Here is a 25,003-nt window from a genome sequence, read left to right as displayed (position 1 = left end):
CAAGATTCCACGAGCGGAAACAGCATTGCAGCATATTTTTCGCTTGTCATTCCTATTGAATCCAACGAACGTAAATACGACTCTAACTTGTCATACAATTCTGATATACTACTGCATTTTTCCTTTTGATCAGTGACATTTTTAATAATCAAACCTAATAATTCCCGAATATAGAATTCTACCAAAAATTCTTCCCTGCCGAACCTATTTTTTAAGCTTTCTATAACATTTTCATAATTTTCGGCAGTTGCAGGGAAGCTATTTACAATATCAAGTGGTCTCGTACCGGGTACGGTCGCTTGAACGAGATAATGCATCTTATCTTCGTTTTGAATTTCTTTTATCTTCATAAATTCGCCGAAATTGCCCCCAAAACGGTAACCAATCTTTAATTTCGCCACCGAATTGTTTTAACTCTATTTTAGGTAATTTCATTTTCCGTTTGTTCGAATTAGGCGGAACACTGCCAATGGATAGTGTCGTTTGGCGATTGAAGAATAATTCCGTTTCTACTCGTATTAAATCTAATTTTTCTTTGTATTCTTCAATTTTCGCCCATTCACTTTGAAACTTATCATTTGAAGAAAATTCCGAATTTAATATTCGAGTATCAAATGCATTAAGTTTAACAGATAAACGTTCTAAAGTAACAAGTTTGGTTTTTAGAGATTTTTCATCAGGAATTTCCTTTTCTAATTCCTGCAAAATTCCATTAATTGTTCTCGTAAAAAACGCTCTGACAGGTTTTCGTTTCTCAATTAACGATTCCATTTCAATAAAAATAAATTCAATAAAGTCAAACAGAATTTAATTCGATAAAACCAACAAAATTACCTTGACTTGTTTTACCGATCACTTCCGTCGTCACCAAAATTGTTCGAGATTTGCAAGAACTAACCGTTCTCCTTTCTCCTAATAAACTTAAAATAAAATAACTTTACAAATAAAATTCCAAAGCGTCATATTTATTTTCAAAATCCGTAGAACTACAACAAACTACAACAAAAATCAGATGGTTGTCATTCTTACAGTGACAAACTATGAAAAGAAAAATAACAACTGAGGCTGGGTTCTTCCGATAGCCCTTCTGGGCTAACGCCCTTTGGAGTAACAAACACTTCCTACATTACAAGCTGTAGTTGGCCGATTGACAAAATTCAGCTTGCGTTTTTTATATTTCGAAAGCGCTACTTAGGATATATATTAGATTTATATATCGCACTATTCTTAACATACGTACTGATTATACAAAATCGGGCGTTTTTGAAATGATACCCCGACTTTTCTGAGTAATTTGTTCCTGTTCCTCGCCCATCTGAGGGTATCTTGTTAAGTCCTATGTCTAAATGTGCTTTCTTTATCATCTGAGAAGATACTAATTCAGAAGTCAAACAACAAAAATCAGCGTAATATTTTCAAAAAAAAAATTTTTTTACAGGACTAGTTTCGATGGTTTTACCGAACCACCATCCTCAGCTGCAAAACCGCAAATGAACAAAATAGGAAGTAATGATTGAAACCAGAAACTAAAACATAATTTCTTTAAAGGCCAAAGGCAAAGATGGATTGGAATTAGGATCGTTAACTAGAACAGAAAGATATTTTCGAATGTGAAATGCCTCTAGTGGTGTAAAAATTTTGAAAATATTACGCTGATTTTTGTTGTTTAACTTCAGAATTAGTATTTATTCGGCGTGTTATTGTGTCTTAATTATCTGAGAAGATGTTAGCAAATATTTTAGCAGGATATTCTATGTAAGATAAAGTACAAAAGGAAACTGAAAAAAAATGTTAGTGAATTCACAGCTAAATTTATTGCAATCAGAGATTAAATAGTAGGAAAGCAATACCTTCGATTCTGAAAGTTGAAACCATTTGCTGTTGAAAAAAAATTAATTTGTTTCATTATGATAAAATAAAATTCATATGAACAGACGCATTCACAAAGAAAGGTAACAGTAAACAAAAAAGAAAAACCGAAAATACGAAAATAAAGAAGGGTTTAAAATAAAAGAAAAAAAAGAGAGAATCGAAAAGTTGTGCTTGCTTGTCTAGTGCTGCCATCTTTTGCATTTCTTTTAGTATAAATAATAAAATTAAGTTTTCAGTAAGCATGGGACAATTCCAAAATTTTCTTCACTCAAGTTTAAGAATAGTAAGAAGAAGAAAAAAACTTTTACTTAAAAGTTATTAATTAAAGCAAAATTAGAAATCTACGTTTAAGGGAAAACAAATTTAAGCATACGGTTTTTAAAAATCACATGTATTTGTTAACAAAAGATGCAAATGGATTGTAATTTTTGTTAATCTTTGTCCAAGGTTTTCATTTAATTTAACCCGGATTATGATAGTAGTCAGAGCCGGATTTAGACTTGATAAGGCCCTACGCGATTTGAGGCCTTTATAAGTCTTTAAACTATATTTTAATACTATTTTTATACTACATTAAAATTTTTTGGGGCCCCCAAGCAAGTGGGAGTTCTAAACTATAGCTTGTGTAATTTATACGTAAATCCTGCACTGATAGTAGTAATGTTTTCTATAATATTACTTAGAGGAAAAAATAATTAAAAAAACTGCAAAAATGAAGTGCAAGGAAATTACTTTGTGGTGGTGACGCCATCTGTCGAAGTGAATATCATCAACCGTTACAAACGAAATCAAAAAGACATCCTAAGCCGAATTCAAAACCCGAAGCCTTTTCTATCATAAACATATCTAGAATAAAATGATGACATTTATTTTTTAATAGGTATGAGGGGGAAGATCATTTCGCCTGTTATTTGAGCTTGTTTTAAGCTACATAGGGGCGGCAGTAGTCAAATCTTAAACAGTTTATTTCAATTAGATGTAACATATTAAAAATATATGCATATATTTATGAATTTTAAATTTTTACATATTTTTAACTTTATTGTACTAATGAAAGGAAGTATTGTAATCGCAAAAAATTTCAGGTATCATATTTCAACGGAAATCTCCATTTTGACCGTTCCCGAATTCATTTTGCCTATTTTTTTGGGGGGAGGGGGGAAGTGATATTTGTATGTACTGGCAGGAAAAAAGGACTCTTTTTTTCCAGAAACGATTGTAAAATGGACTATTTTCGTGACGTTTTTACGTACGTATGCATCTCGCATAACTCAAAAACATTACTGCAGAACGTTCAAGTTTCGTATACGGGGCCGCTATAACATCTAGTTGTGCACCTCCCTTTTTTATTGTAATCGGCAGTACCAAAACGTACATAAACCCGGCTTACCCACCCGGCCTGTATTTTCGCTGTCGTTAGTCGTAGTTATATACAGAAGTGTTTTAAATGAAAATTTTTATGGGTAGGCAATTAAGGCTATGTCAAATTTTAAAAAATTTTAATTTTGAACAAATAACAAAATCTAATTCGGTCTCCCTGTTCCTATCCTTATCTTTGGAAAAGTTTTTTGCTCGAAGAAGTTTGATACCCATACCACAAAAATTAACCGTTATATTTAATTTTAAAAAATTTCAGTTTTTGATGTCATTTTTAACTTGCCTTGAGAGACTGATAAATTAAGTTAGAATAATTCGAGAAAATAAGTTTAAATGAAGTGGAGCAAAAAATGTTATAAATTAATAGACCATACAAGGAAGTCAATGTGGTGTCCACATAAAAAATTTTATACCCTTTAACTTTAATTAATTAATTTAAATTCTTCAAGATGTTAGATTATTTTCAGATTAAATTATTTTTATTTTACTCTTTATGCACTTGGTATTTGTTTACCTGATCTTCTGTTAATCAGAATCTTATTTTTTAAGAGCATTGATTGCCAGATTTTCTTCTCTCTTCTTTGATTAGTCATTCTTTACAGAATATCTTCTTCCTGGAATAGTTACCATTCTTCCGGGAAATGTAATCACAATAATATAGTTTTCACTTTCTTATTCAGCTCAATTTATTAGAAAATAAAATGTCTTCCGGGAAAGGTAATCACAAAAGCACAACTTTTATTCTCTTGTTCAATTACGCTTATGACAAAATTGATAGATTCTTCAGAGCTTCAAATTTCACATCATTTTCGCCCTCAGATTTCGTTTTATATTTTAATGGTTAAATAGCCAGTGGTAACAGTGATTAACATATTGACTTTGTTTTGATAGTTTTAAATTCATAATGTAATTGGCAATTCCACATATTTATCTGTAAAAATCGGACTGCGTCTGGTAATGTGAAAATTAAGTAGCTTAGATGGCTTAGAATTCAAATCTTATATTCTAAAATTAGAAACGCCAGAACCCTAGGAAAGATCACTTGCAGTGATGTATAAAATTAAATAAGCAAAATAATACTAAACAAGTAATATAAAAAACATTTTTTTAAAGTCAATCTCTACTTAGGTCAACAAAGAAAGATTTTAAAATTACCATAAAAAATTAAATATTTGAACATTTTTTAATATGTGGAAAAACTGTATTAACATCAAGTGTTATCCACTACAAGTTTAAAAAAATGTATTTGAAATTGAGTGAATGAATAAAAAGTATTTCAATAATCTAAAGCCTTTCAGATTTTTTTAATTTATTATTTTTATTTATTTTAACTTAATTTAATTTATTAACTTTTTTGAGAGAGAACGAAAAAAATATATTTCCTCTTGCAACACAAAGTATTACACGAGGCTCTTAACAATAGGTTGGTTTAGGAACAATTAGAGAACATTTTGTTTGCACACTCATTAATTTAATTTTGATCGATGATTTTCTTTCAAAAATAATCTAAGTCAGCAAATTGGTTTTCTAATACTAGTTTAGAAAATAATACAATAATGGGTTGGGCTAAGAAATTAACGTGAAGGACGTGCTTTAATTGTCGGATATATATATATAAATACAGGTACTACAGGTACATGAATACCCAACTAGATGCAGCGTTCCCAGGAAGTTTTCGTATGGCTGAAACGAAACAATTCTCAAGATTTCTGCAGACCATCATTCATTGACATCATTTTGCGTAGTTCCTCTTTGCTGGCGAATCGCCGACCACGCGGGTTTCCTTTCTCCTTATCGAAAGGAAATCATTATCGATCGTAATAATAATTAACTCTGTTCGATGATATGCTTTGAAAAATAATCGGAGTTAACAAAGTGATTTTCTAATATCTTCATCAAATTTATGCGTAGAAGTGTAAAACTTTCATATTTAACATATAAATTAGCAATTTCTTTTAACTGGGATTTTTGTCATGCAGGTACTACAAAATAAAATAAAATAAAATCTGAAGCTTTTAGATTTTATATTACGCCCAAAGCGGCGTTTTTTTAACGTTTTGTGTGTTACCATTATTTAATCACTTTCTTCACGGTTAAACCATAAAATTCAATTCAACTACAATACACAAAATAATTTCAAAACAGCATATCTTTAGAATTTCCGATACACAGTCTCGCATGCTGGAGATAAAAATGTCTTTTTTTTCGTACAGCGTTGCCATTACTCGCTTTTTGAAATCGTTGCCTTTATTAATTAAAAATATTTATCGTATCAGCGTATTTATCAGGTTCGTTAAAATTTTACACAATATGAATTAGGTAATGAAACAAATTCGAAATTCAATATTTGGGCTTCCATCTGCCTGTGTTCGGGTGGAGGATTGCGTTACTCAAAATGCTGATAGCTCTAGGGACCGTTGTTTTTTTAACAGTGCGCGAAACTTACATACATAAATGCTTATTCTTCTTTATTTAATTTCTTTAAATATGATGCAGGGCTCTAATATTAGGTGGCAACGATTTGAAAAGTGAAACGCCGTTTATAGAGAACCAACGCAAAATGTCAAAATGAAATTAAAAGCCCTTCTTGGCAAATTGCCCTTTGGGCTAAAGAAAAAAAAAAGATATGTTTTTGCATGTTCAGAATTGTTCTAACGCCAATGTTGAATTGTTGCTAGAGCTCATCTTATCAGCAAAGCAGTTTTTACTTCTAATTTCTTCAATTTTGGGAAAGAATAATAATCGTCGCCTATCAGCCCAGCGACCAGCAGGAATTTTGTCATGGAATGCTTTTTACGGGAAATTGACTCATCTTCACGTTATACGGAACATTTACGAGAACTAAGTCTTTCATTAAGAAGTCAATTTGCGTGGATATAGTAAATATTTCTAATGCAAGTATTTTTAAGACATTGATCTTAACTCAGGAAGATGGAAGTATATTCTTAACATCCTAATTCATTATCAAGAGTTTTAAAGAAAATCAGCGTATTTATCAGGTAAAAAGATTTCTTTTTCAGTGACTAAATTGCGATATTAAAAAAAAGTAACATTTTATTAATCCAATGGCTCATTCCCTGCCTCTCCAATAAATATTTAATATACTCTTATTCCCGAAATGTTACTCTGTATTAATCCCGTTTGATGCTATAAACAGAGGTAATGAGAATGAAAAATAATTATTATTGTAAGGAAGTAAGTATTATTTCATGGATGCAGAAGTTTAACATATGAAACTAACGACGTTATTACACATATTTAACTATTAACATATGGAGTTTATAAGGCATTTCTCCCGCCTTCTTAACGTGCCTTCGTGGTATAGTGTTCTGCACGCTGGGCGCGTATTCCAGAGGTCCGTGATTCGATTCCCGGCGAGGACGTTGCTCATTTTTCAAGTCTCCTGCTTTCAAAAATGTCTAATGTCTCTACAAGTTAACTATCCTGTAGGGACATTAGAATGTTTTAAAGCAGAAGAATGAGCAATGCCCGGGACTCAAACCTCGGACCTCTCGAATACGCGCCGAGATGGCTGTCCATTACACCACGAAGTCATGCTAAGATGGCGGGAGAAATACCTTATAACCTTCTTTATCATTGTTTATGATTTAAAATTGTGTACTATAAAAACTAAGTGTCTAAATTAAGATTACGGCGACTGTTATGTTCAAAGTTTTAAAAAATATGCTAAAAAAGGATTTTTCAGCCATAACACTTTACACAAAATGAAGTAAAGTTCGAAAAATACGTGTGCAAAGATATGACATCGAACTAAACAATTAAAAAATAAGTAAACTCTATTTATCATTTTATACCTAAAGTTCTAAATGAATGTAATAATTCGAAACAACTGGTATAATTTTCTAATAAAATTTCGTTGCTTAAAAATTTTTAATTTTTAACTTAATTCTCTGTATATCAACTGGGATCTTCGTGGTTTAGTGCCTCATCTAATCATCAGAATAGTGAGTCATTTTCTGCTTGATCTTGCTTTAGAGTTGAATCAATGAATAAACGGGGACCAGTAGCCTTTTTATTAAACTTGGAACACCCCACCCTTGAATGCGTTTATGAGTGCTGGGTCCATCATTTGAGAAGTGGTTCCAGATATTTCTGAAAAATGAAATAGTTAATACTTAGAAAAAAATTATGCTTCATTTAAAATATTTTTTCACGTAGAATACCATTCATGCCATTTTTTACTTACTGTAAATACTTTTAATTGATAAAAGGTATATCTAACGCCTTATACTTCGTAAAAAATAATTGTTTGCATGATACCTAACAATTAAAAAAATTCTTAACAGTACAATCTTTCTGAAACACACTTTCTCTCTCTATATATATATAGTATATACTATAAAGAGAATTTTCGTAAGTTCATTAAATTGCTTTTAAAAATAAGTGAATAAAAATTAGGAGCTCTGTGTATTTCCCCCATCTGGTCCACGGGGCTGAGATTAGGATGACAGTGAGGAAACTGAATGCTCGTGGTTAAAATGCAAATATGAGCCTATTTTCCCTTGAAAATTATCCACGAAACCACGCCTTTGTCAGCCAGCCCTAGTATGCTTTGCCATATTCAGTTTCATAAAGATACAGAATCTCCTAATTCTTAAGATGATTAAGCAGTTAATTTCGTGTTAGATGATACGAAGGCTTTTCAAAACTAAGATACTTTTCATAAACGATTTCAGTGCTTATTAGTGCTCGTCAACTGGAATTGGATCGGATTACTTTTTATAGCCAAAGAGATTAGAATAAATGGAGAAAGCCTTCCCCGTATGTCACATGCAATGAAAATGAAGCAATGAAACATCACGGTATGACGCCACGACTTAGCATGGCCGCTGCCATATGCGAACTTCTGGCTGGTTTTGTTAGCATTATAATGGGTGTTACCTACATGTTAGCTGATCATCACTGAACGTTTTTAAGTCTCCCTAACGGTTATAAGTCTCTACTCTAAGTAATTTTAATACTTAACATACAATTTTTCTACTTAGTACATAGAAAAATCTTGAAATGAAAATGTGAAAATGGTAACTACAAATATTTATAAAATCTAAAATCTGGAAGATCAATAGAAATTTCAACGGTATTTAACACAAATTATGTCTAAAGACACTTTTCTGAGCCTGCAGACATTGATATTTGCTCTCAAAGTCAGTGCAATTTTATTTAACAATATGTTTCGTAGTTTTATCCGTAAGCTGTATGGTAGCCATGATAAGTCGTGACGTCACGTTGCTGACATTTCCTTAAATTAACCCCGAAAAATCAAAAGTGATTTACTTTAAAAAAGGAAATATCCCTCAAGATTTAGAAGAAATTACAATGGACGGACAAATCGTGTCACGTGACCACCAAGTAAAATATTTAAGTGTTTATCTCGACCAGAAGTTAACTTTCAAATTTCATGTTAATTATATCAGAGACAAAGCACAACGTGCCTTAATGAGCATATACCCTCTGATGTGCAAATATTCGAAGTTAAATATCAACGCTAAAAGAACACTATCTACAGGCAATCCGACCCATAATTCTATATGCCGCTCCGGCGTGAGCAGCTACTGCACGTTCAAACCGAGCAAAGCTTCAAAGTTTTCAGAGTAAAACTCTCAGATTCCTATCGAACTCTCCGTAGTTCGTTAGGAACACTGTCATCCATAATTCTTTAAAGATTTTACCATTAGATGCCGAATTACTAAAGATTACATTCAAATTCTACGAAAAATGTGATTCCTCCACTCACGAAGTTATTAAAAACATATGGGAGTACGACTATCTAATCGAACAGCCGCATAAACGGCCTAGAAGTTGTAGGGTTTATATTTATTTTAACTAACATTTATTTTAAGTTTAAACTATCTTTCCTGTCAATCCTTACTTTCCCCTGGAACTGCCAATGCCAGAATATGTAAATTTGAGTAGAACGCGCAAGCATTCAAATTATCAGCGGAAGTAGTATGATTTAAATAGAAGGAAACAAGTTCGGTGAGAGAGAGTTATTCTTACTTAGCGAGCGCGGAGGTAGTATTAGAGATTTAAAGAACCCCGCGTTGCGGCCTATGTGCTTGGCGGGAAGTAGTTGCAATTGTTCCAGTGAGCTTCAAGTCTGCTGAATTAGCAGCCGTATTGTAAAACGCGGTGAGTTAGTTATTTGAGAGAGCCTCGTAGTTAGAATATTGTCTTTAATTTCTTTTCAGGTTTTTATTTTTATTTTGACTGCCGAGTTGGCACCGTTTGTAAGCGTCAAGAGAACGCAATTGTAAATTAGTACGTTGAATAAAAAGGGACTTAAACCCTTTATAAGACTCTGTGGTTTATACAAGCTTTCACAGTCACCTCTTGGTTGCGTGCTAGTTAGAGGCGCGCAACGTTATATTGGCGCCCGAACACTTATCGAACTGAAATGGCCGAAAACTGGATGGAAGCCGCTGGACAACACCAAGAAATGACAACGCAGTTAGAAGGATTTGGATACCTGGTCCAGACTTTGAGAGCATCAATCAAGCCAAACGTCTATTTCGACGGAAAAAATTCGGTGTCCGTATTTTTAGAAGGTATAGAAAACCACTTTCAGCTCTATCCTGTGCCCGAAAGACAAAAAGTTGCTATCGCCACATCAGCACTAAGAGGACAGGCCGCGCTATGGTGGAAAAATATAGGCAAATTTCTTCTAGGTGAATTTGGAAGCCCGACGTATACTTTTGAAAATTTCAAAAAATCGTTAGTAAAGGCCTTCCCCATAGTGAAAGATCGCGCACGGCTGGAAGCCGAGCTATATAGTTTCTATCAACGGGATACAGCACAATTGACGGACTTTATTTTACGAAAAATCAAGCTAACGGATATGTTGTATGGGAAAAAACCCGATGCGGAGATTATTGAAATAATATTACCAAAATTGTTACCCGCTGTCCAAGACTACTTTGAAATTAGAAACCCAACCACATTGCAGGAACTTTTCGAATTGGCGGTGAAGTTTCAAAATCGCAGAATCGCGGAAAGAGCGAGAGGGGAAACATATTCTCAAAGTACCAGAAGGAAGGAGGAAACAAGAAATGGAAATCGCTCATATGGGGGAAAGAACTATCAAGCTAACGCATCGAAACTTGAAGGGCAAGGCCCAAAAAGAAAATTTGAAAATAAGCATCCGCGTACCCAGAAGACACAGATTGAAAGGAAAGCTTTAAACGACTAGAGGGGCCTGTGAAAGGGAGGGTCCAGACCCCGGAAGTTTTAGAAAAACCCTCAAATAGACATCTAAATACAGTCATCGTAAAAAACTCGCAGCTACCAATTATACAAGTCCTGGTTGGCGATGTACCAGTAGAAGCCCTCATCGATACAGGGGCAGAAGGCAATTTCATGAGTGAAAAGTTCTTCAAAAAGAATTTTTATAGGATACGACTGTTTAAAACCGGAAATACGGAAATTATAGCGGCGCAAGGAAAAACATGTCACTGCATCGGGAAAGTAGCATTAAACGTACAGGTAAAAGAGGAAAATCTCAAAGTATTAATTTTTGTGGTGAAACACCTCCAACACTCTCTTATTTTAGGTATGGACTTTTTAAGGGCCGCGAGGGCCAAATTAAATTTTCAAGATAGTTCCGTGGTGCTGGAGATGGACCAGAGGGTGGTGGAACCGGTGGAGACACCTGAATTGGACCTTAGCCATTTGAATGACCAGGAAAGTAAAGCAATACAGCAAGTGGTGAGTAATTTTTCTCATTTGTTTTCAGAAAAGCCGGGAAACTGTCAGATTGTAACTCACAAGATTCAATTAAATGCCGAAAAACCTTGTAGGACTAAACCTTACCGCTATGACAAACAAAAAGACGTAATCATCGAAGAACATATTCAGGAGATGTTAAAGAATAAAATAATAACGCCCATAAATAGTGAATACGCGAGTCCAGTCGTACTATGTAGGAAAAAGAACGAGTTTCCTCCTTCGGATAAAAGGGCTTGGAGGTTTGCTATCGATTATAGAAAACTAAATAGCATAACTAAATTTCCAGTTTACCCTTTGCCGGTTATAGACGAGATCATTAGACAGATCAAATCGACGAGATATATGTCTACTTTGGACTTAATGTCTGGCTACTATCAAATAGCTATGAGACCCGAAGATATACATAAAAACGCGTTTATAACAAAATCGGGCACTTATGCATTTTTATGCATGCCTTTTGGGTTGTGTGGGGCCCCATCAACATTCCAGAGAGCTATGGACATTGTTCTAAAGCCTGTCCTAGGAAAATCAACTTTAATTTATCTAGATGAAATAATTATAACGAGTAGTACGTTGGAACAACACATTAATGACCTCGAACAAGTTTTTAAATTATTAAAAGAGGCCGGTCTTACAATTAACGCCTCAAAATGCAAGTTCGCAACTAAAGAACTTAAATATCTCGGTTATAAAATTTCGCAAAAGGGTATAGAAACGCAAGATTCAAAAATAAAAGCTATTAAGAATTTCCCACCGCCCAACACCGCCAAGAAACTTTCGTCTTTCCTTGGACTATGTTCTTACTATCGATCTTTCATAAAAGATTTCGCTAATATTGTTGAACCACTCTTAGTAATCAAAAGAAAAAAGAGTAAATTTACGTGGACAGCGGAAGCTAACACGGCTTTTGAAAGATTAAAAGAAGCGCTTATTAATGCCCTGTTTTAAAATTCCCTGAGGGGGACGAAAACCTGGAAATTGCGGCAGATGCATCAGACTATGCGGTGGGTGCGGTTCTTATGCAAAATAACCATCCGCTGGCATTTTTTAGTAAAACATTGAATCAAACACAAAGGAATTATACAGCTACAGAAAGAGAAACATTAGCCGTATTAATGGCTGTACACAAATTTCGAGTTTATTTCGGCAAATCGCCAGTAACTGTCTTTTCGGATCATGCGGCTGTTGGTAGACTTTACTCGGGAAAAAACCTAACGCCCAGGTTAATAAGATGGGCTTTAAAACTCCAAGAATATAATATCACAATAAAATATAAACCGGGTAAGGAAAACAATGTAGCTGACGCACTTTCTCGTATAAAACTGGACGAGGAAGGTAATGAACTTAAATGCGCTGTGTTGACTTCAAAAATTTTAGATTCTAGAGATACGGTTATTACTGAACTGAAAGCTGATCCTGAATTTGGAAATATCTATGCTTATTTGAAAGACCCCGAAGGCTTTGAGCATACAGATATCGATGCGATAAGAAATAGAGCAAAAAACTATGAAATAATAGATAATTTATTATTCTATACGAAAACAACGAACGAAAATCTTGAGTATAAGCCAGTCATCCCAGCCTCGCTTCGATTAAGCATTTTGAGGGAGTTGCACGAAAAAAAAACAGCGGGCCACCTCGGGGTCAGAAAGACTTTAAAAAGGGTACGCGAGGCGGTATATTTCCCGCAATTATACAAAATAGTAACGGCGTATGTCAGGTCCTGCAATCAATGTCAGTTAATAAATGATATTAATTACAGCCCGGCCGGGTACTTAAATAGCATTCGCGCTACATTTCCGAATGAAATTTTAGGCATAGATCTCCTTGGTCCCTTCCCCCAGAGCGAGTTAAATAAAAATCGTTTTCTTTTAGTAATAGTAGATCATTTTTCAAAATGGATAGAAATTGTTCCACTTAAACGCGCGTCAGCCAAAACAGTCGCAGATGCATTCTTACACAGATACATTTTAAAATACGGTGCACCGATAAAAGTCATTAGCGATAACGGAAAACAATTCATTAGTCAAATATTTGAAAACATATGCAATGGACATGATATACGCCATATCAAAATGGTTCCGTATAGACCACAGGCTAACATAGCAGAAAGAGTTAATAAAAACATTGTAAAAATAATTCGCAGTTACGTTAGCACACATCACAAGCGCTGGGATGGCTACATGAATGAATTAGCTTATGCTTTAAGAACGGCACATCATGATACTACGGGAAAAACTCCAGCAGAATTTTTTTTAGGCAGAAAGTTAATTACGCCTTTAGATAAATTATTCTTTGTGCAACAAAGAGAGCAGGAATTCAAACAAAAGGACGTGCAAAAACTAATTGATCAGGCGCTTAAAACCTCGGATACGGCAAGAAATAGGCAGAAAATTTATTACGATAAAAAACGCCGTGAAGCAGATTTTAAAGTTGGTGATAAAGTATTGAAACGGAAATTTTCTTTATCAAGTGCCCCAGACAATTTTATGGCAAAGCTAGCTCCAAAGTTTGAAGGCCCCTATGTAATTCAGGAAATCAAAGGAGTAGTTTTATATCTTAAAAACGAGAGAGGGGAAATCTGTAAAGCAAGTCCCGACCAGGTGAAAAAATACTATAATCCCAATGATTTTGAAATCCTTAAAAGTTTCTTGCAGGACTCAAGTCTAAACGAAATAGAAGGGCCAGAGACTGCAACAACTATTCCACCACCCAAGAAACGGAGAACTGAAGAGAGACCTAGCACTTCTACAACCCGGACGTCGGTATCAAAAAGAAAAAATGATTATCAAACTCCGGCGTTTAAGAAAAACAAAAGTACAGATGAACCGGGTAAAGAAACCGTGGTAAAAAGAAAAACACCACCTACAAAGGATGGCAGGAGGAATTACACATCAAGAAGAACGCGCACACGGCCACAGAGTCAGGTGCCAGCAAGGCCGCCGTTCCGGAAACTGAAACGCCAACAGGAAGCACAGAAGTACGAGGAACAGAAGAAATTCAAGGACTCCAGACCGGAGGACGTCAAGACCAGCCGTCCCAGGCAGAAACGCAAAAGCCAACAACCAGACGATTACTCCGTCAAGAGGCCAGCATGTAGAGGACGCAAAAGAAAGATCAACGGGGACGACAATTGGAGATCAACAAGGAGAAGATTGACATCCATGACACCTCTAACTTGGGATCAATTTTGTCAAAAACGGATGACGGAGTTTCAAGCATCGAAAACTCAAAGATAAGTTAAAACCTTCTATAAATATTTTTCTCTTTTGTTCCGAAATGTTATGCATAAGTACGAAGTTCTATGTTTTGACGAAAGTCAATATGTCTCGGTTGAGACTTAGTTTTGTTTTACTTTATTTAGCTAAGGCAAAAGTATTATTTTCTTTAAGTGTAAAAGCTAAAAACAAGCATTTTCTGTTGGTCGAAAGACTAATTCTGTTATGTTAAAGCCAAAATTTGGCCGGAGATAAAAATAACTTCGTATTCTTGTATGTACTAATAAGAATTTTAGTTTCAGTGCCGCCAGCTTGGCGAAGGATGAGTAAAGTAAAAATTTATTTTCTCTTATTCATTTTATGGTAAATTGTAAAAAGCATATGTATTAAACTTTTGTAAATGTATGTAAATACTTGCATGTTATGTAAAAGTAGAATTTAGTCTAGAAGCATAAAATTGTAGATGCTAAAAGTGAATGCTTAAAAGCAATGAAGTCAAAATTTAAGTATTAAACTGTAAAGTCATGCTTTAGAGCGAAAGCCTGCATGTTTAAAAGATGAATGAGGGGGAAGTTAGAATGAATGTGTTTTGTAGGGTTCTCCACCTACATTTGAATTTTTAAGAATATTAAAGTAGCTCATTGAGTTGTAGAATGTCGAGTAAGGTGTGTCTATTTGGTTGTTGAATTCTAACAAATCATGGTGGTTAGGGGAAGTGTTGTAAGACTAAAACACGAATATTCCCGTTTGACACCACACACGGTGGAGAGCCAGGGTAAAGTTAAATTAATGCTTGAAAAATTGAATGAATGTGAAGTAAGCAATAACTAAGAAAAACGAAACGTTAAAAACAAAAATTTATTGTGTCAAGAAAGTGTAAATTATAATGTATGTAGAAAGATACTGATACTTATTCCTTCCAGATGCTGGAAGGAAAGACCAAGATTGATTGATGAAGTCCAGGAAAAGTTGCTGTAAGAAGAAACCTTTGTAAAGAGTAACAGAATTTTAATTGTTACATAAGATTATTTTTGTGTAAACGAGGCTTTCGCCAGTTAGTTCAGAATTAGATAAACTTACAACAGGTTGTTTGTAGGACCTGCTTCCAAGTTTTCCAAATTCTGGCAGCGGCAAATGTAGGGTTTATATTTATTTTAACTAACATTTATTTTAAGTTTAAACTATCTTTCCTGTCAATCCTTACTTTCCCCTGGAACTGCCAATGCCAGAATATGTAAATTTGAGTAGAACGTGCAAGCATTCAAATTATCAGCGGAAGTAGTATGATTTAAATAGATGTGTGTATTTAATTATGGCAAAGCACACTAGGGCTCTCTGCCTAAGGGGAGGGATGCCTTTCGTGGAGGACTTTCTAAGGGAAACTGGCCCGTATACACGTTACACATGGGGAAAACCACGAAAACGCCCATGCAGCCAGCCCGTTCGCGGGATTCGAACCTCGGACCGAACTACCAGTGTTCAGCGACTTTACCGCTCGGCCGCTGGTGGGCTGATTTAAATAGAAGGAAACAAGTTCGGTGAGAGAGAGTTATTCTTACTTAGCGAGCGCGGAGGTAGTATTAGAGATTTAAAGAACCCCGCGTTGCGGCCTATGTGCTTGGCGGGAAGTAGTTGCAATTGTTCCAGTGAGCTTCAAGTCTGCTGAATTAGCAGCCGTATTGTAAAACGCGGTGAGTTAGTTATTTGAGAGAGCCTCGTAGTTAGAATATTGTCTTTAATTTCTTTTCAGGTTTTTATTTTTATTTTGACTGCCGAGTTGGCACCGTTTGTAAGCGTCAAGAGAACGCAATTGTAAATTAGTACGTTGAATAAAAAGGGACTTAAACCCTTTATAAGACTCTGTGGTTTATACAAGCTTTCACAGTCACCTCTTGGTTGCGTGCTAGTTAGAGGCGCGCAACGTTATAAACTATACATCATAATGTTAGATGGTAGTTCTTGTATATATTTTATTATTTTCAACTACTTAATCTAGATTTTGTTTCATCTTTATCATCATTTTCCTCTTACTATTATATGATACTGTGTCAAATCTACGATAATGTGTAAAAGATATGCCAAAATTTAGTTGCTATTATGGCTTATCCAACGAAGACTTCATCTGTGGCTGATATATGGCGCCACCCCTGATCAACTTCTTCACTACTGAAGATTTTGCACTTTTATTACAAGTGCACAGGACTTTTCCAGTTTATGGAATTTAACGAACTTTTACAGGTCCTTAATAGATTGATAAACATGTAGTGGTAAAGGCCCTCGGGTCGAACACCACTTAACGAATGATGATCTCCGATCTCCGCTTCACCTTTGTGACGTTAGGCTTACTACATCTGTTCTAACCTTCTTGTTCATAGCATGGTTTCACAAGCTTTTCAGCCTCTTGACCTACATACATGTATTACTCAAGGAAAAGAAAAAGAAAATTCCCAGACGAAAATAATGTAATCATAAAACGTTGATAAAAAATAAATATATAAAATAAAAATCATTTGATAATTACAATATAATTCGCAACTATAAGTAGAAATATGTTGTTAATAATTCAAAGAGTGCATACGAATATTTCTAAACTATTTAATATACATAAAAGAAAAAGAATACTTCAAAACTTTTTACGACTTAATACATAGAAAAATCTTGTCTCTATTTTGTACACCCATCTACACATATTGGTAACTACTGACTTACAGTAAAGAACAGATGATAGCTCTGTCTGTAGATCCATTTTAGGTTTTTATTATTGATATGTTGATATTGAACGAGACCTAAAATAACTTTTTTTACTGTGTATTTCCCCTTATAACCTCGAACACACTCATTTCTTCCCCTTCGTTATTAACATGGAGGTAAGAATAAACTAAATTACTTCCTACCTCCATGGTAATTAACGTCATTCTTCCTTTCTTGACCGCACCTGCGACGACACCAAGAAACTGAGAAAAAGACACTCCTCCGCGTGTGACAAGAGGGAAAAGAAAACTAGGCGAAAAGACTACTAAACTGTAGACCAGGTAACTCGCAAATCTTCGACGGAAATTTCCAAACAGATGTTGCGTGAAAGCGTTGTGGCCAGACATTTTCGTGGAAGATAATTAGCTTTTTGATTAAAAAAAAAACGGTTTACTGACGAAAAGAATTAGAGAAACACATTTCAGAACTTCATTTTTTCAAATAACTTACGACAAAAGTATATGACGCGAGTATACAAAACTTGTCTTATTTACTTGTACGATAAATTGACCAATGCCACATGCCACGGTGCCTGTGTAGAAGAATAATAGAGCAAGGGTATGTACAGTGGCGTAGCGAGCATAACTGGGCCCGGGGCAAAATACCTTTTTGGCGCCCCCCTCTCCCGAAAAAAACACAGTAATATGATGAAAATCTTGTTTGGAGACAATTTGGCGCCCCTCTGCGAGCGGCGCCCGGGGCATCATTCACCCCCTTGCCCCCCCCCTCGCTACGCCACTGGGTATGTACTTTCAAAAAACATTTGTTTTCAACTAACTTCTTTTGTTCTTTTTTATTACCGGTCGGCTTCCATTTTTTGAATGCACCTTATGTATGAATAACTTCATACACAACGATTAACTCTCATATGTGTGTTACGTTCTATACTTAACTAGAGACTTTACACCAGACGATTTAATCAATTTCATTTTAATTGAACAGAAACCGATATTACTTTGTCTTTTAATAAAACAGGATTCAATCCACTGAACAAAAATTGAGTTTTGTTAAATAATGTATTAGAAGAAATGTGTGTATAATGGAATTCTTTCATTACTACAATTTTTATTACCAGTTATTACCAATTTTTGATGGTAAACGTTTAAGTACATGCTTACTAAACTGCGTTACGTTTCGCTTGTATTCCATTCTTGTCTGCAGACTGCAATGAAGAAATGCCAACAGTACCTATAAAAGCTGGAGTAACACATTTGTTTTATTCTTTCCGTGGAGAATATAGTACTTAGGTCTAGACATAAGTCAAATGCCATTGTTTTAAGAACAAACTTCAGAGTCACATGATTGCAATATTTTCGTATTGAGTGTTAGCTTTTATATAGTGAAATGACACTTGAAAATGTATAGGTACTTTCAGTAAAAAAAAAAAAAAAAAGAGAGAGAGAGAGAACTTCCATTTTTATAACTGACTGTCTGTTCTCTTGTGCTAAGCAATATTTGAAAAGTTTATATTTCATTGAACAGACGTAAAATTTGTTTTCTTTTTCCAACTGCAGCTGCAGTTAAATAAACAAAAAATACCGCTGTATTGTTAGAGCCCAATCGAATAGTGAATTTCTGTGAAAAAATTTGATAGAGGGAAACTAAAGTTTTGAAGCTCATTTGTTGTAAAAATTTTATTATTTTTTAAAAAGGATATAATTTTTAACGTAGAACTATGCTTTTTAATGATGGTCTCAGGGGTAAAAAAAAATTTAAGGCACTAAACATGTCTCAGTAGAATGTTTATATCTCAATAACCCCACAAGCCATTGTTTTCATTCATGGCTTATTTGACAATTCTTATTTGACAAGTAGACTATTAAAAAATAAAGAAAAAATTTTAAATTGGAGTTGTGGTTGAGCCACAGTTGAATTTCAAATTAAGGCAAAAATACACAATACTTTAATGACGTCATAAGTGCGAAATGGGGAAATGAGAAAACGTTCAAAACAGCACTTTAATCTTAACATGGCACCAACCAATTACCCAAATATTTTAGGTAATTCATATATAGATCTTACTTTTACGAGAAACATCAGTGCTGAACTATTGAATTATAATTGTTATCTTTCGTATCATCGAACAGTTTTAGTTTTAAGTGCTGTATACTCTATTCAGGAATAATTTTAAGAAATTAATTAATTAATACATTGCTATTAGTTTAATTTTATTTTTGTCCAAATTTCCCTAAGCATTCATTCTTTAAGGTAACAAAATAAAATGTAAAATAAACAGAAACAACACTTAATCAGTAAAATAAGAATTTAGAAACATTAAAAACCTTAGGAACTAATCCTGCGCATCTAAATCAAGCTAACGCTTGGAACAAATGTAACAGAAAGATTCCCGTCAAATTTTTTAAACAATTTTTATATTTGCCGATATATCATTATTTTGCCCTTTTACAGGCTATAAAGAGGAAGCAACTAATGATAGTCTTAATTTTTAAAGCAAATACATAACTAATTCTCAATACTTTTAAATTTTAGAGAGAGCTCTCTTTTGTATCTTTATACGTTTCTTTTTTTACTGTATTCTTATTTATTATGATATTGCTGTTTATTACTCTATTACTATTTATGATTATATTATTGTTGCGAAATGCCTAGCTATGGTAAATGCGAAATGCCCGCTTTCCCCACAAAGCGGGTTTAGGGTGGCCAGAAAGTTACAAGAAAAGGCAGAGTTGCCATATTTGGCGTGAAATCGCTCATTTGGCGACAAAATTGGTAATATGCCATAGATGGAGCGAGAACAGTCTAGAACGAATTCTTACCTGTTTTCACGAGAATATTCACGAAGGCAGGTCAAAAGCTATATATACCCTGTCTGAACGAGAACAGTAGTAGTAATGTCCTGAGTTCAGAGATTAGCTAGAGAGCGATAGACCGAGTGGGAAGTGTATTTTAGTGCTTTGCCATGAAGCTGTCGTCACCTTTATAGCCTGAAGGGGTTACAGCCGAAAACATCGCGGATGAAAACGTCGCGGAGAAAACAACGCAAGGCGAAAACGTCGTGCTACAAAACATCGTGGGAGAAAACATCGCAAAGAGAAAACATCGCAGTTCTAAAACATCGTCGTACAAAATATCGTCGTCGAAAATAAAGCGGTTCAAAAACTTCGCGGTTTAAAAACATCGTCGTCGAAAATATCGTGGTAAAAAATAAAGTATATACAAATCACCGCATGACGATAACATCGCAGACATGCTTTTTTCAGGCTTTAATAACTGTAAATGGATATTCCCGTAATGATTTGTGAGCGCAAGATGGAAAGAAGGATAATTTTTACTTTCATATTTTTTATTAACTAATAAATTTTTGCTGAAAAAGTAAGAAGGAAACTTAAGCATAGAAAATTAATGCAACTTATAGCACTTAAGAGAATTTTAACTAACAAACTAACAAAGTAATATATATAGTAGTAACAAAGTAATATTAATACTTAACTAACAAAGTAATATTAATACTTAACTAACAAAGGTCATTAATAAATCATTTTTATAAAGTTTTTACTGGTAATTTTTTATGAAAAGTATTATCTAAAAAAGATTAGAAAAAGGAAGGTAAGTAACTGCATAACCTTACTTTTAAAAAAATTGCTAAGTTAATTTTGAGATTATTTTCTTCACTTTTGTTAGTCTAATACTCTTATAGCGAAAATTATTTCTTGTTTTGTTTCAGTTTATTCTTAAAATGTCATTAAAATTTCCATGCACAGCGTGCAGTCAGTTACTTGAATGACGATTTGTTAGTTATGAAGAAAGTCAGCTATGCATAATATTTCAGTAGGATTTGGATTTATTAGATTATGCCAAAGCACACTACGGCTATCTGCTTAAGGGGTGGTATTCCTTTGTGGAGTACATTCTCAGGAACTGGTTCATATGCACATTATACTTTAGGAAAATCATGAAAATCTTCCTGCAGCTTTTTTTTTTTTGTTTTTGTTTTTGTTTAGAAATAATGTATACTTGCAGTGAACATTCTTGGTGACTCTCTCCCTCTAAGACGAACAGTGTTTTTGAGAATAAAAAACATTGGTTTTTAATCATTACGCAAGTTCACCACATTCTCTCAAGATTAAACAGATATGGAATTTTGAGTAGTCGCTTTAAATAGGATTGCTTACATTTACTTTTAGATTTAGACATTTCTTATTTAGCACTTTAAAAGTATTATTTAATTTTTCATATACATTTTATTCGAAAATTTTGTACTTACTTGTTGAACTTACAGTGGCCAACTTTCTAAGACAATTTTGAATGTTTTCTTCGGTATTTCTTAATTTTCAGAATATCTTAAATTATGCTCTCCAAAAATCTGTAGCGAAATTAAAATTAATATTTCTGAGTGAGATTCTATTTTGTAGCGATTCTTTGTCTAGCATCTTTGAAGCGACCAAGTTTTCTTGTAGATTTTTAATTAAAGATAAAATTTAGTGAAATAAAAACTTAATCGAATTTCCTTTATATAGATTTCAAGGATAAAAACTGTACATATTTTATATTGTCTTTTCTTTTCACTGACTGAAACGTTTCAAGTACAATTTCTTTTTGTATTTATATGACAAATTGTTTGGAATATAACATTTTTATGAATTATATGAATCATATGAATACATATTTATGAATCATATATTCTTTAGAAACATATGATTTTGAATATCAATCGTAATTAAATTTTAAAATCCGGGTTCGCTTCGTGCATGATTATTTTTTAATTAAAGTATCCAGAAAGAAATTGTTTAAAAAAAACGAAAGTATTTAGTGCGTCTTGGCATTAAACTATTGGAAAAAGATATCTTGAAAGAAGGCATGTTAAGTTCCATAGTTTACGTTTTAAATCAAACAAAATTATCTTTTTGTTTTAATAATTTTACAAATCTTATTGTTTTTTTTTATCTGTAATTAACTGTAGTTTTAGTTTCTCAGTTCACAATAATAAGCAAAGATATACTGTGAAATAGCTAAGTCAATGAAAGGTGTGTTATTAGGTTAAATGTAGAATTCAGTTTATCTATGTGCACCACTGTAAACAACAAATATACTAATTGCTTATCTGGATTTCTTTACCTCAACGTTAAACATTTTCTTCCTCTTACACTCCACAGGGAGGGAAAAAAAGCTTCTCTATCTCTTTTCCCAGCCATAAAATCTTTACTACGATGTTCATTATTGCATCTGCATGTAACAAAAAGAACAAAATGTTGCATATAAGTTTATAACTTCATGGAGTTACCCATTTTTTATACTTCGATATGTGTTCTTTTTAATATTCACGTAAGGCTTAATTAGCATGTTGGCTATGATTCATACTATATACTTGTATAAAATCGAATCACATGCTTTTTTAAGTGCTGGATTGCTCAAAAAAACTTTTTTTCGTTTTATTGTTAAAATATGACTAATTTTTATATAAAGTGTAGTGGTGATGGTGCGTGTTAAGAGGACTACATATAGTCCTTATTCGTTTTGTATATTGTCCGTATTTACTAGTCCTTATTATATTACATATTATAGTAATGCATTTTAGTAATATTTACGGATTCGCATTGATACTGTGACACAATCATTTCGCTTCTTGAAGGCAACTTTTGCAATAAACTTCGAATGTTTCAGTTTCATCATAAAATGAATTGATACGAAAAATATGATTTAAATTTTGTGCTCTAATTTTGCATTAAACTGGACCAAAATTTTTGAGAAATCCTCTTGTTATTGAAAACTAATACATATATAAAAGTATAAATTAGTAGTTTCTCTAAATTGTTTTGAATTCCTTTTAATTGAATGTCAAATGCTTCTAGGATTAATATATTCCTAATTGTAATGGGTAAGAATTGCAATAAAAATTATAGCTCATAGGAAATGTAGAATTATAAAACAATCAGATAATTAGGAATTTTCTCAACTGTATTCAGAATTCTTGCATCTTTTTCTTTAGCATTGAGTCATCTATGATTGTTTCACTAATGACCTAGCTAACTACAGTGTTATCAAATAAGTCTTACAAAAATGCATATTATGATGCTTCAAATCATTAAAACAGTATAGATAATGGCTATCTGGTTACATCTCTGTGTAAGGTCTTTCTGATTTGTATACAAAAATATTTGAGTTATATTTATTTTATTGACAAATGTTTAGAAAGCAGACGTAAAACTCTGATTGACTTAAATGAATGTAGGTCTTTACATTTATGACTGAAATGAATGTAGGTCTTTATACTGAAAATAATGCTAGTTTCATAACTCCCTACAATTAAATATAATATGAATTTCTTGCATATCTATGAATTTGCAATTTGAAAGACACACAATTTTCATTTTTGATAGTTCAGTATCAATGAACACATAAATTCAGAAATTTTAATGAAGAAGATTTCTACTTTTTCTACAATATTCATTCATTTAATTTATTTACAGTTATGTATAGAGTATGAGCTTAATTTCAGGAGAGGAGACTAGAAATGTTAACTTTTTGTTTACTCGTTTACCTGTTGTAAAAGTATCTGGAAGTGGCATTCGAAGGTAATTTGAAATTTTTACTTAACTTTAATATCTTCTACAATTTAAACAAAATGAAGTAATGTGGTATGCATTATAGAAGAAGATATGATTTTACTAAATAATTACAATATTATTTAAAAAAAAAGGCTGGTGTAAATATCTTATTTTTCTTTCATGTCTTTCTTTTTTCTTTTGCTTTTTTTTTTTCCCATTAAATTACTAGAAAAAATTGCGTACTTTTGACCGATCTTACTGAAAAAGGTTTGGTTCCTGGAGTAATCATCCAAATAATTTTTAAAATCATTTAAAATGTGAAAAAGGTTGGATAGGAGGTAGTCAGCTGAGCAGCATTTGATATTTTCGTTTGAAAAGTAAAAAAATATATATATCTTTTCTCATTTTAGATCTTTTTTTTTTTTTTTTTTTTACACAAACCAACCAAACAAACCTTATATAAAAAAAAATAAAGCTTTGAAAACTACAGATCTCAATAAGTTCAATCTCAGTGCAGATTTCAAAAGTTCTTTTGATGCCCTTCAAGTTTCATAACCGACATAAAAATTCTTGTCAAAGGCATCTCTCGTGAATAAAAAATACATTTTTATTTTAATTAAAAAGAATAAATATTTTAGTTAAATAATAGTTTTACTTTTAATAAACATTAAGTTAAATTAAATTTAAATAATTCTCTTGCGCATTGATTTAAGTAATGAAATTTGAATTTAAAAAACATTCTCTATTCGTAAAAAGTAAATTTAAAGTTAATTAAATTTTAAATTATGAAATTTAATAGTAAACAAATGAATGATTAATTATTGCTGCGAACTAATCTGCAATATCATTTAAATTCTGAATACATGGATGACGAAACACGAATTGAATAATTGAAGAGTTAGGTTTGGAGGCAACTTTCCTTGATAAGTTTGTCTCCTGCCTGCTCAACAATTATTCACTTATACATTTTAAAAATTTTTTTACGATTAAAAAATTTTTTGGAATTATATATTTATTCATGGACTTTGATACTTTCACGTAATTTATATATGCTCTCAGAATTTAAATGATATTGTAGATTAGTTCGCAGCAATAATTAATCATTTATTTGTTTGCAATTAAATTTCATAATTTAAAAATTTAATGAACTTTAAATTTGCTTTTTATGAATAGAGAATGTTTGTTAAAGTTTTATTTTAATTAAATATGTTTACTTTTTTGTTTATTTGCATTTTTTCTATTGATTAGTTCTTAAATGTTAATGTTTTTTTAAAGAAATCGATATATTAATATATGGTGTGGTGTGGTGTGTGTGAATATGGCAAAGCCTCGAGGGCTATCTGCCTAAGGGGAGGGATGCCGTCGTGGAGGACTTTCTAAGGGGAACTGGCTCGTATACACGTTACACATGGGGAAAACCACGAAAACGCCCATGCAGCCAGCCCGTTCGCGGGATTCGAACCTCGGACCGAACTACCAGTCATATTAATATATGAATCATATGCTGAAAAATTCTTTCCCTATGCTATTTACATA

At 33.1% G+C, this 25,003-nt stretch overlaps 1 protein-coding gene and 1 long non-coding RNA gene across 4 annotated transcripts in view; one reads left to right on the top strand and one right to left on the bottom strand.

Moving 5' to 3' along the window:
* The window catches only part of LOC146998542 (uncharacterized), a 230,620-nt gene that overhangs the window by 70,647 nt on the left and 134,970 nt on the right, over positions 1-25,003 (bottom strand). Inside the window, exon 3 of one of the 2 annotated variants that reach the window (XR_015039523.1) lies at positions 7,107-7,362. The exons of the other annotated variant lie outside the window; for it this stretch is intronic. This is a non-coding gene — a long non-coding RNA (uncharacterized LOC146998542). Of the gene's footprint in view, positions 1-7,106; positions 7,363-25,003 lie in introns of those variants that run through there. 2 annotated transcript variants of the gene reach the window in all.
* LOC118186334 (putative phosphatidate phosphatase) overlaps positions 1-25,003 on the top strand; it is a 203,410-nt gene that overhangs the window by 69,424 nt on the left and 108,983 nt on the right. The window lies entirely within an intron of this gene.

This window comes from Stegodyphus dumicola, chromosome 2, assembly GCF_044657685.1.
Source record: "Stegodyphus dumicola isolate Sdum_Otavi_A_Nest chromosome 2, ASM4465768v1".
NCBI lineage: Eukaryota > Metazoa > Arthropoda > Arachnida > Araneae > Eresidae > Stegodyphus > Stegodyphus dumicola.
The sequence above is the reverse complement of the archived record's forward strand: the minus strand, read 5'-3'. Positions and strand labels throughout refer to the sequence as shown.